The 12,952-nt window shown below is 46.9% G+C and overlaps 2 long non-coding RNA genes across 3 annotated transcripts in view; both read left to right on the forward strand.

Moving 5' to 3' along the window:
• LOC311012197 overlaps window positions 1-12,952 on the forward strand; it is a 41,596-nt gene that overhangs the window by 25,606 nt on the left and 3,038 nt on the right. The window lies entirely within an intron of this gene.
• Window positions 11,133-11,828, forward strand: LOC311012196. Its single transcript, XR_014597013.1, has 3 exons — window positions 11,133-11,255; window positions 11,352-11,432; window positions 11,637-11,828. It is a non-coding gene; the product is annotated as an uncharacterized lncRNA (long non-coding RNA).

Raw genomic sequence — 12,952 nt, forward strand, 5'->3', positions numbered from 1 at the left:
TTCCTCTTGTTTTTCCCCGGCAGCCGTCGGCCTCGGGACGCTGTGGAGGAGCCTCGCTGGACAGCTAGTTTGGGGAGACGCTGCGCCACAACGGACTGCCATGCTGTCGATCGGGACCCCGCCGATGGGGCCTAGGGCGGTGAGAAACTTTATGGTTTAGATCAGGGGTGGACTGGGACAAAAATTTGGCCCTGGACTTTTTGGTCCAGACCGGCCCACTACAATCCGCGCGCAGATATCGCCCCGTTGATGTACAAACACATAAGTTCTTAATAACACCACTATACTAAACAATATCCCTTTATATTCTGAAGCCTTGGATAAAATAAATGATAACTACGCATTGTGTTGCTCACTTGCTCTTAAGAAGGATACTGGAGAAAGGATTTAAGATTCAAGAGTGTTTATTTATCACTCACTCATACAGGTACAAGCAGTGAATCATGACATTGGCAGGCTGGCAGCCAGGTACTGCAGGTCACTCAGAAACCAGTGGTTTCACTCAGAAACCACGGTCACTGTTTTATTAATTTGAACTGTATGTTAAACTGTTGAAGGACAATAAACCATAAACACTGACTGAAAAAAATATGTAAAGCATTTGTTAAGTTGTGAACACTTTAACTCTGGTGACCTGATTTGGGGGATGTCATTATAGGTGAATATGGTTATTGTTTTCCAATACTTTAGATAACTAGATTTAGTTGTAACACACCACACCATCCAGAGTTTGCTATTTATTATGTCAAGTAAAGTTCATAGACAGTTAAGCAACCGTTCTGAAGCATTTATTTGAATGAATGTTTATCCACACTATTCTGGAAGGCACATACCTGCTACCTCCTTCACATGGAGTCTCTTCTTCCTCAACATTTCTTTCAGCCTCCTCCTGCACCATAAGGGCAGTGATGGGAGCCTCAGTCTCTTCAGCCTCTCTGTCACTGTCAGACTCACGTGAAGGACCTGCTTCGGTGCTGCTAGCTCCGGCCAGGCCGGCCCCTGCTGCAAACATCTGCGTGATAGTTAAACTTTTAGCAGCCTGTGCTGCTAGAGCTTTTCTTTTCCCTAAATTTTTCTGCACCGCCTTTGCGTTTTTTACTTTCCTTCTCCATTTTTGTTTTTCGTGTGGTGTAATGTTGTTGTTTTTTTTCTCTCGCGCCGTCTCTCATCATCGACTCCTCATCATTAAAAGTGATTGGACGAGGGGGGGTCTAGAACATGCGTGGGTGGGACTCCTGGGCCTCTAAAGCCTCTCATAGGGCCATTCTGTAGACAGACAAGCCACCGGGCCAATCATCACCTCTCACCTCTCTCACCTCTCTGTCTGCAGCTGATCACTGTGGGCCGAGCTGGTGCACGTCTCTCTCCCCGGGCCGCCCGGGAGAGTTACACTAGTTATCAAAGCAAGGCAAGGCATGGCAAAAAAATAAATAAATAAAATAAATAAACAAAATAAATAAATAAAATTAAAAATAAAATTAAAAATCGTCCATCGGCCCATTAGTGACCGGCCCACCGGGAAAAGTCCCGGTACTCCCGATGGCCAGTCCACCCCTGGTTTAGATTCTCTCGGTCGTGGTCAGCGACCGAGAGCGGACATTTAACTTCGCCATTCCGCTGTGTAGCCAGCGGCCGCTGTCCCTGCACCTCGCCGTGACAGCGTTTATATGCTAAGTAGTCAGTGCCACTTCTTGCTAAATTCCACCGTGGTCTGTACCTGTCTATTCTCCCCTATAGTGGCCAGGGGGTGCCATAAGGGTGTTCCACTGGGTATTGTTTCCTGTGATAAAAGGGGGAGTTCCACCCCTTGTGTGGGTTTATAAAATTGATAATCGTGTGCAGTGATTAATTTAACCCTCCTGTTATCCTTGGGGTCAATTTGACCCCATTCAATGTTTATCGTTCAAAATATTATAGCTAACTTTTAATTTTTTGATTCATATTTTATGACTTTTCCTAATTTGATAAGTACAATTGATTAAGCATAAAATTTTCATGATGATATTTTTACAATGTGCTGGAGACATATTATACACGCATCGGTGTTCCTCTGGGGTCAATTTGACCCCAAGCTTTTTTAACTATGTAAAACTGGTCTGCCTGTGTGTGACCCTTGTTTGACCTAACAGTCCCACTCCTGCAGGTGCAGTATAGATACTTTTGAGTTGATACATTACATGGAGTGTGTGTGTGTGTGTGTGTGTGCATGCGTGCGTGTGTGTGTGTGTGTGTGTGACCTAACATTCCCACACCTGCAGGTGCAGAATTGATATATTTGAGTTGATACATCACATGTATGTGTGTGTGTGTGTGTGTGTGTGTGTGTGTGTGTGTGTGTGTGTGTGTGTGTGTGTGTGTGTGTGTGTGTGTGTGTTTGTCTGTGTGTGTGTATGTGACCTGCCAAAGTAGAACTGATATTTCTCGTGCTGTGGAGGGTGGGTGTTTCCGCAAGGACATTGGTAGTTCATGCAAAATAAGGGAGGAGCAAACATATAAAAGCTTGCTCCCTATCCAAATCATTCCTCAGTGTGCTCTCAATCTGCAAGATCATCATCTGATGAGAATGAGAGTGTTGACCCTCCTGTTGGCACTCAACAGATCCCCACCAAAAATGGGAAAATATTATGGTCCCTTTGTCCACCTGAACAGAAGGGTAGACTTAGGGCAGCCAATGTTATAAAGATGGTTCCAGGCCCAACTAGATACGCTATCAGTCGTGTTGATGACATCAAGTCATCATTTGAGCTCTTCATAACACCACCAGTTCAAAATATTGTTCATGTGATGACGAATTTAGAGGGGAAGCGTGTGTATGGGGACACTTGGGAAGACCTCGATGTGGTAGACTTGGAAGCCTACATTGGCCTGCTAATTTTATGAATCACTATGGTTCATTCTGTGAGAATCATCAATGTGCACCCCAAATTAGAAAAGATTTGGATGAAAGATTTTCAAGATAAATTATTTCTAATTCAAAACTTTGGCCTGATGGTGGCGCTAGAGGAGGGGTCCAGGTTTATTATCAGGTGGTTATTTATGTGTTCAACTAATAAACAATGTGCCTGACACAAAAACTTGGTCAACAATTTCCTGTAAATCATTTTCTAGGGGCAAATATCCCTGGGGTCAAATTGACCCCGAGGACGAAATGTGTGATTAATATTTGAGGATAACAGGAGGGTTAAGGGAATTGTCTGCTGTGGAATGTCCTCTCTTCAATGAGTGTGTGTAGTGGAGAAGTGTGTTAATTTCTTGTAGTGTTGATTTCCTGGGCTACTCCTCTAGCACCCTTGGCCCGGAATAGAGGGGAGAGTTGATGTACAACAGATGTTGGCTGTACTGTATTACCTGTCTTGTCATTGGTCGAGAGCTGGGTTGGGTGGTGGCTGGGCAGGCGGGATGATGTATTTATTGTAATGCATTGAATTGTTAATAAAGTTGTATATTTGGTACCTGTCCTCGACTGCTGTCTGTGTGATTCAGGGGATCTGAGAACCTGATTTCCAAGTGTTGCCTAAGTTAGATCTTCGCGACATACTCACGGGCCAACCAACCACTTTTGATGGGGAGAAAGGGAAAGCAATTTAAGAGGGCGTATGCAGATGCCAGATAAGCCATCCATGTACGCATGCGCACTTTAAAATGATTTGTTTAGCTACAACAATAATTTAACCATAATATGGACTTCTGGTGTGTTTAATTGATAAATCTGCTTCCTTCCCCTGCTGTCCCTCCTTGGACATTTCCGGATCATATCACTGAAAATATGTCAGCAGGTTTATAGCGAAATTACATTTGTCTGTTTACTTACATAACTGTTGTGCTTGCACAACATCATGTACAATCTCTCAGTTGGATAATATTAAAATGTTTGACAAATTTGTGAATCCATTTCCCAAGTTGTGTGGTGGTTCAGGTCTTGTTTTGTGTTCCTCACCTTCTTTTCCTTTTTTCAGGTGAGTGGAGAGGGGCGGGGCCGGTGCTCCAGGGCAGTTCACGAGACACACCTGCTGCCTATCGGCTCGTTTGGCCGGCTTCTTAAGCCAACTGCTCTGTCTGCCCTGTGCCAGATGATCCTTTGTCCTCCTCGCATGTACATGTCTCTGAGCAGATTCCTCGCCTCTCTCCACGATCCGGTGGTTCGTTGTTCTTTTCCTGTTTAGTGATTACTAGTAGGTTTTTCCCCTCGTGGTGACTTTGTGTTGTTACTTTGTTTTGTGAAGACCCTTTTCGTTGTTTAAACTTCTTAGAACATTTTTTCCCTTGCTAAGGCGATTTCTGTTGATACTTTGTTTGGAATAAATCTGTTACAACTCTGCATTTTTGGGTCCAGACTAAATCCTTCCTCAAGCCGTAACAGAATCATCTGGCCATCATGGACCCAGCGGAGATCAAGGGCTTCAAACATGCCTTTGCCGACCAAGCGAGCAGGCTTAACCAGCAGGAGTCAGTCCTGCGGCAAACAACAGAGCACCTCCAGCAGATGACGACAAGCATGGCGCAGATGAGGGGACAGCTAGCTCTCCTGCTTGAGCGGCTGGCTCCATCCCCGGACTCATCACCACCACTTCCTGCAGCTGACGCACCCGTCAGTTCCCCGCTGCAGCCCCGTGAGCCCTACATCCCTACCCCCGCCAGATATGCAGGAGATTTAGGGACTTGTGCACAATTTCTTCACCAATGCTCACTAGTTTTTAGTCAACAGCCAGGCACTTATTCCACACACCAGTCCAAAATAGCATTTATCATGAGCTTGCTAATAGGACAGGCGGCCGCATGGTCGTTAGCCATCTCCAGTCAGAACTCAGCCATCACATCTGATTACCATTCGTTCATAGAGGAAATGAAAATGGTGTTTGATCATCCCGTAAAGGGCAAACAGGCCATAAGCCAGCTTCTGGACTTACATCAGGGCTCTCTCTCAGTATCCCAGTACGCGGTAGAGTTTCGCATCTTGGCAGCAGAAAGTGGGTGGGGGGACTCAGCTCTACAAGCAGTGTTTTTAAAAGGTTTATCGGGGGTTATGAAAGACGAGTTAGCCACTCGTGACGATAGCACCTCCCTGAACCAGTTGATAGACATGGCCATACGGTTGGATAATCGGATCAGGGAAAGAAATAGAGAGAGAACAGAGGGAAGGAGAAGACGGCCCCTCGTCGCTTCCCAGTCCAGCCTCCTCGAGACATCACCGACAGTCAACAGCGCCACCTTGGCAGCCCCAGGGACTCTTCACACCCCAGAAGAAGAACCCATGCAGCTGGGACGAGCTCATCTCACGCTGGCAGAACGACGGAGACGCATAATGGGGAAGCTCTGCCTCTACTGCGGCCACCCTGGACACTTCCTCACCAGCTGCCCAGAGCTGCCAAAAGACAAGGCTCGCCAGTAGATGGGGGAACTCTGGTGAGCCGAATCTCTTCCCCTACTTCATCCCGCATACAGGTTGCAGGTATGATTCACGGGCCACAACGTTCGCTCCCAGTCGCAGTCCTGGTCGACTCAGGAGCTGACGACAATTTCATTGATGTTAACTTTGTTAAGACGAACAATTTGCCCCTACATAAACTTACCTCCCCTAAAGAGGTCCTGGCCATTGACGGTAAGCTACTGGAGATAGTCACCCACCGCACCGACCCGCTAAAACTCATCCTCTCCAGCAATCACCATGAATTTGTAGAACTGTTTGTCATCTCTTCCCCTCATACTCCTGTGGTGTTGGGCATACCATGGTTAAAAAAACACAACCCACATATAGACTGGCCTACGGCCTCCATCCGGGAATGGAGTTCACATTGTCACGCCTGTTGCCTCCAGTCAGCCATTCCAGCCAGGTCCCCTGCTCCCGCTCAGCAAACAGAGGTCATAGATTTGTCAAATGTTCCCAGAGTATATCATGATTTAAGAGAAGTTTTCAGCAAGACCTCCGCAAACACACTTCCTCCACACCGTCCTTATGACTGTGCTATTGACTTACTCCCTGGTGCCCCACTCCCCACTAGACGTTTGTACAACCTTACAAAACCAGAACGAGAGGCCATGGGGACATACGTTAACGACTCCTTGGCAGCAGGGCTGATAAGGCCCTCATCGTCCCCGGTGGGGGCGGGGTTTTTCTTTGTGGCCAAAAAAGACAAGACTTTACGCCCCTGTATTGACTATACAGGGCTTAATGCCATCACCGTGAAGAACAAATACCCCCTGCCTCTCATTGACTCTGCCTTCAGTCCGCTGCACCATGCCACAGTCTTCACAAAGCTGGACCTGCGCAACGCCTACCATTTGGTACGGGTACGTGAGGGTGATGAATGGAAGACCGCCTTCAACACTCACTTGGGGCATTATGAGTACCTGGTTATGCCATTCGGCCTAACCAACGCCCCAGCGATTTTCCAATCACTGGTTAACGACGTGTTAAGAGACTTGTTAGACAGAGTTGTCTTCGTGTATCTGGATGATATTTTAATCTTCTCTCGTTCTCAGGAAGACCATGTGCTTCATGTCCGTGATGTGCTGACCCGGCTGCTGGAGAACAAATTGTTTGTTAAAGCAGAGAAGTGTGAGTTTCACGTCCCCTCAGTGAGCTTCTTGGGGTACATTGTGGAGAAAGGCCAGCTCCGTGCCGACCCCTCCAAAGTGGAGGCGGTCAGGGAATGGCCCACTCCCGCGTCCAGAAAAGATCTCCAAAGATTTTTAGGATTTGCTAACTTTTACCGTCGTTTCATACGAAATTACAGCCAGGTTGCTTCCCCTCTCACACAACTCACCTCCAGTAAGGTTAGTTTCTGTTGGACTCCAGCAGCCAATCACGCTTTCACTATTTTAAAAGAGATGTTTACTAAAGCGCCTGTTCTTGTTCACCCAGATCCCGAGCAGCAGTTTGTGGTCGAGGTTGATGCCTCGGACTCTGGGGTCGGGGCCGTCCTCTCCCAGCGTCTCCCTGCGGACAACAAACTCCACCCGTGTGCATTCTTTTCTCGACGCCTCTCCCCAGCAGAACGGAACTACGATGTGGGGAACCGGGAGTTGTTAGCGGTGGTGCTGGCTCTTCAACAGTGGCGGCATTGGCTGGAGGGGGCTGTTCATCCCTTCATAATCTGGACTGACCACAAAAACCTGGCGTACCTGCGTACCGCCCGGAGGTTGAACTCCCGTCAAGCACGCTGGGCGCTTTTTCTGGGGCGGTTCAACTTCACCATGACCTACCGCCCTGGTTCCCGGAACGTGAAGCCAGATGCCCTCTCACGTCAATTCACTGTGGAGGAAGGGAAGGCAGAGGAGGAGATGATCCTTCCTTCTCAACGTGTGGTGGGAGCGTTGCAGTGGCAGGTGGAGCAGGAAGTACAAGACGCCCAGCAGAATCAGCCGGTCCCTGATGGCTGCCCACCTGGACAGCTGTTCGTTCCTCCGGCTGCTAGGTCTTCAGTACTCATCTGGGGCCACACCTCTCGAGTAGCTTGTCATCCTGGTGTATATCGCACGCTAGCACTGGTCCGGCAACGCTTCTGGTGGCCATCAATGGCAGCTGATGTCAGGACGTTCGTTGCCTCCTGCCCTGAGTGTTCGCGCAGTAAAGCTTCTCATCGTCCTCCAGCTGGTTTGCTGCAGCCTCTACCTGTTCCCCCACGCCCATGGTCACACATCGCTGTGGATTTCGTCACCGGCCTCCCTCCCTCAGAAGGTAATGACACCATCTTAACCATTGTTGATCGGTTCTCCAAGGCGGTTCATTTTGTTCCCCTCCCGAAACTGCCCAACGCCTTGGAGACCGCTAACCTGCTCATTCAACATGTGTTCAGGCTCCATGGCATCCCCTTGGACATTGTGTCAGACCGAGGTCCACAATTCACCTCTCGAGTCTGGGGGGCTTTCTGTCGGGCCCTGGGGGCCACCGCCAGCCTGTCGTCCGGCTATCACCCTCAGACGAACGGCCAAACAGAGCGGGCTAACCAGGACCTTGAGTCCGCCCTCCGCTGCGTCGCTTCTCGTCTCCCCGCTTCCTGGGCCACACACCTCCCCTGGGTCGAATATGCCCACAATACCTTGATCAGCTCGGCCACTGGTATGTCACCCTTTATGGTGACCTCGGGCTATCAGCCTCCCCTGTTCCCTAGCCAGGAGTCCGACGCAGCGGTTCCCTCAGTACAAGCCCAGTTTCACAGGGTCCGCCGGGTCTGGAGGGAGGCCCGCACAGCCCTGAGCAGGACCGCGGAGCGAAACCGACGTTTGGCGGACCGCCATCGGACCCCAGCTCCGGCCTATCAGGTGGGCCAACAGGTCTGGCTGTCGTCCCGGGACCTTCCCCTTCAAACCGACTCCCGGAAGCTGGCTCCTCGATTCATCGGCCCCTACCCTATTGAAAAGATCATCAACCCCAGCGCCGTCCGACTCCGCCTCCCCGCCGCCCTCAAGATCCACCCGGTTTTCCACGTCTCACTGCTCAAACCGGTCACAGACAGTCCCCTTCAGCCCCCTGCTCCGCTACCGCCAGCTCCCCGCATCATCGATGGTCATCCAGTATACACGGTGAAGGAAATCTTGGACGTCCGCAGGAGGGGTCGCGGCTTTCAGTTTCTGGTCGACTGGGAGGGGTACGGCCCCGAGGAGCGTTCATGGCTCCCACGCTCCCTCATCCTCGATCCACAGCTGCTGCAAGATTTCTATGTTAGGTACCCGGGTAAGCCTGGTAGGACGCCAGGAGGCGTCCATTAGGGGGGGGGTACTGTGGTGGTTCAGGTCTTGTTTTGTGTTCCTCACCTTCTTTTCCTTTTTTCAGGTGAGTGGAGAGGGGCGGGGCCGGTGCTCCAGGGCAGTTCACGAGACACACCTGCTGCCTATCGGCTCGTTTGGCCGGCTTCTTAAGCCAACTGCTCTGTCTGCCCTGTGCCAGATGATCCTTTGTCCTCCTCGCATGTACATGTCTCTGAGCAGATTCCTCGCCTCTCTCCACGATCCGGTGGTTCGTTGTTCTTTTCCTGTTTAGTGATTACTAGTAGGTTTTTCCCCTCGTGGTGACTTTGTGTTGTTACTTTGTTTTGTGAAGACCCTTTTCGTTGTTTAAACTTCTTAGAACATTTTTTCCCTTGCTAAGGCGATTTCTGTTGATACTTTGTTTGGAATAAATCTGTTACAACTCTGCATTTTTGGGTCCAGACTAAATCCTTCCTCAAGCCGTAACAAGTTGGATCAGAAACATTCAGCTTTTAAACAGGAAGTCAAAGTAACTTCATTAGCTGTAACCTAAGAAAATAAGAGTTTAAGGGCCAAAGATTAAATTAAACTGACAATCTGTCATCATTTATACAGAATATTTATATACTGAGCAATATGTGTGTTTTTGTAGAAGGCTTTCATTTAATGCTGAAGCATGTTATGTCAAAATGTCATAAGTAAAAGAAAATGTTATGTCAAAATGTCATAAGTAAAAGAAAATGTTATGTCAAAATGTAAAATGCAAAAGATAAGAAAAGATTATGATGAAGATTTTATCCTGTGGTTAATGGGGGCGGGACTGGATAAGCTTTGGCGTCTCACGCTTTCCCTTTCGGCCATGTGTATTGTATCATTTTAACAAAGATGAAGTGTGATGATGACGATTTAATTGACATGCCCGAAATGAATAAGTAAATAAATGTTAGTTTTAGTCAATAATGTAACCTAGCTGCAGCCAGCTGTGCATCTCCTTACCAGATCGATAAACTGCTGTTGATGATCGTCCGTCAACAGAGCGGCTGCATCAGTGGAAGTGAAGGATGTGATGAACAGGAAAGCCTGCAGACCCAAGAGAGCCAGTAGCACCTTTTTGTCCATCGCTGCTGAACAGACCTCTAAACAGATCACATGTATCTAATGGATGCGATTGGAGGACAGGAGCTGCTGTCTGTTTATGCAATTGTTGTTTCACTTAAAGGTTGAGTAGGTGTTTCTATTTAGAAACCCTTTCTTTATTATTACTTGAAATCCTCGTAGCATACTGATAGCAATGAATAAATGAAATGTTCTGACATTAAAATGTTTTTAAAAATGTCATCTGTGGCCGAGGCAGGCCTGAAAAAACCCGTCCAATCAAAAAAGTTGGATAGGAGAAAATAATTGGACGGCCTGCCTGTTTGTCGATGCTTACTTCCTGATTGAGCACTCTGCTGATCTCGAGCACTCGTATGGCTTTCTGCGGGAGCGGCTTCGAACCGAGGTCTGAACGAAGAGGGCGGGACTTTTTCGGTTTGATGATGCGTTCAAAGTCTCTGTGGTTTTTCCAAATGACCTAATCTACCATTTTAGTTTGAAATCACAACATCACATTTAACTTTCACAAAACGGTGGGTGCACTTCAGCCCGTTTGATGTCAGAGGATTTAATGTATTCATTGCTAACGGTATGTTTCAAGGTTTTCAAGTAATTTAACAAAATGTTCCTGAATAGAATCTCCTACTCAACCTTTAATGGAAGTTCAAGAGATCCATAATTATTATTAAAGAAGGCTCTGAATTAGTCAGCCAATCAATATTTGTACTTTTAGCTCTTTAATATGTGTTTTTTCTTTTAAATATGATGTAGGGCCTACCACTTCCTCTGAATGAAATCACAAAATGTACCCGTGTATTATTCTCGTATAACAAGATGAAATTATCTCACCACCCGTTAAGACACCAGAATAAAGAAAATGACATCTACACTGTTACCCTCAGATGTCCGTTTTTTTAAATAATCTTTGGCGGAGGCTAGCTGTTTCCCCATTTCCAATCTTTATGCTATGGAATGGTTATTTATGGATGGGTCAAACAAACACAGGACTTTCACCGGGGAGATCGCTGTTCATATAACTTATGTACTTCACTAATGCCAAGTTATGTTAGTCATGAAAGGAGCTCACTTATTTGAACCCAAATCACTATCTTTTCCTAAGTCTCATCAAGTGGATTTTCTGTGCAATACAGTGTCTACTCTATTGTCTCAGATGTAGTTCCTATATTTTATGTAGTGTCATTGTAAAATAGACATAGTCATATTATGACGCTGATGTCTAGTTAATGTTAACACAGTGACGTATCCTGATGTAACTTCCTGGGAAGCAGCTGCTAAGCAGTGAGTGTATAAAGACCTGTGTGTCTCACAAACGTCTCAAACTCTTCAGTTCTTCAGTCATGGACAAATGTGTGCTGCTGGTCTTCATGTGTCTGCAGGCTTTCCTGCTCATCAGAGCCTTCAGTGATGCAGCCACTCTGGAAGCAGACGATCACCAGCAGTCCACTGACCCGGTAAGAAAACGCACCGCCGCTATATAAATGTATGAATGCATTCAACACGACGACACAGGAGAACAAGGTGCATAATTTAACTTCATGTTCCCAAAGGTGAAGAGAGGATCTTCTACTGTAGATTTGAGTCGGAGAAGATGCGATTGGAGGCCAGGAGGATGCACAGGCTCCGGCTCGGTACTGAACTTATATGATTTCTGAGTTTCTCTGTTGTGTAACAAAATCTACAAGAAGCTCAAAATGTCACGACAGAAATGTCAGCATCTTATTTTAGTTGCTCAGTAAAAAGGTGGATGCCAGTTAATGCAAATGTTTTCTGTTGCAATTGTTGTTTCACTTATAATTTCACTAATAGTTCTGTTACTCTCTTGTTTTTGAAAGGGCCAAGGCTACGGATACAGATAGGAATATCTGTCTAAGGATCACAATTGTCTGAGGAGATGGCGACCTGACGGCATCTGGCAGTTTCATTTCAAGCAACAGTATTTAAAAGTGAAGTGCAGTGTTTCCATGTGTTCAGTGTTAATGTGGCTTAATGACTTGTTGAAGTGGACATAAATGATTCTTGGCTCACATGTTTGTCTAGTTGTTTATTTCTAAATGAGTTGGAAGGAAAGTCATAGGACAGAAGAATTGAAGATCAAGGAAATTCATTTTCTGCTAACACATTGCAAATGTTAATCAATGTGCTTTTCAAGACGAGGACTGTTTAAACGACTTCTATCCATCCATTTTCTACCGCTTATCCTGTATTCAGGGTCGCGGGGGGGCTGGAGCCGATCCCAGCTGTCATTGGGCGAAGGCAGGGTACACCCTGGACAGGACGCCAGTCTATCGCAGGGCTGACATGTAGAGACAGACAACCATTCACGCTCACATTCACACCTACGGGCAATTTAGAGTCACCAATTTACCTATCCCCATCCTGCATGTCTTTGGACTGTGGGAGGAAGCCGGAGAACCCGGAGAGAACCCACGCTTACACGGGGAGAACATGCAAACTCCACACAGAAGGAACCCGGGGCTGACCCGGGGATCAAACCCGGGACCCTCTTGCTGTGAGGCGAGAGTGCTAACCACTACACCACCGTGCAGCCCTAAACGACTTAATATCTTAAATATAAGTAAGGCTTAACCATTTACAGTTTTATTTGGCTGACACTTGGTGAACACTTATCTGAAGCACAAGGCAGGACACCATCCTGTTACACAATTTCTTTTTTTGAACGTTTGGTATTTGGGGGAAACGCCTTTACAGAACAACCTTGCAAAAGAGAATGAGCTGTTCAAATTCAAATGTAATTCTTCCTTCAGTTTAGGGAAGCAAAATTGTGATTATCATCCAGAGATGGTGCAGTAACTGTTTGCCAGAATTCATGGAAGTAACTCAATAAGGATAATATCAGTCAGATCAATGAATCAATAGCGATATCCAACCGTCCGACCATCGCTCTCATGGGTCCATCGGACAGGTGCGTCTTTTCTGGAGAAAGAGAGACATGGAGAACCTTATTCAGTAGCAGTGAGTTGTGCTCTGTCATCACTATTATCTTACGTAGTGATTGTATTTGAGCAGGAACGCCACGGCCTTCATTAAGTTCACTAACGGTGCTATTAGCTTAACAGAAAGTCAAATCGGAGCAGTGTGTGTAGGCCTATGTGATGTGACTGTGCAGTTACTGTTTGCCAGAATTCAT

The sequence above is a fragment of the Eutrigla gurnardus genome (genome assembly GCF_963514095.1).
Source record: "Eutrigla gurnardus genome assembly, chromosome: 4".
NCBI lineage: Eukaryota > Metazoa > Chordata > Actinopteri > Perciformes > Triglidae > Eutrigla > Eutrigla gurnardus.